Here is a 389-nt window from a genome sequence, read left to right on the forward strand (position 1 = left end):
AATGTAGTTCATATGGCAATACTATTCAAAGGGATCTACAGATTCAATACAGTGCTATCAAAATTTTTTTCCTATGCATTTTCTAATTGCTGTCAATCCCTTGCAGTACATTTCCTTTTGGACATTGTAGTTTTCATCTCATAAAGATAGATAGGGTCGGGCGCCTGGGTGGCTCAGTTGGTTGGGCATCTGCCTTCGGCTTGGGTCATGATCCCAGGGTCCTGGGATCTAGCCCCACATAGAGCCCCACATCGGGCTCTCTGCTCAGCAGGGAGCCTGCTTCTCTTCTCCTCTGCCTGCCCCTCTGTCTGCCTCTCTGCCTACTTGTGCTCTCTCTCTATCAAATAAATAAATAAATAAATAAATAAATAAATAAATAAATAAATAAA

Source organism: Neomonachus schauinslandi, chromosome 4 (genome assembly GCF_002201575.2).
Source record: "Neomonachus schauinslandi chromosome 4, ASM220157v2, whole genome shotgun sequence".
Taxonomy (NCBI): domain Eukaryota; kingdom Metazoa; phylum Chordata; class Mammalia; order Carnivora; family Phocidae; genus Neomonachus; species Neomonachus schauinslandi.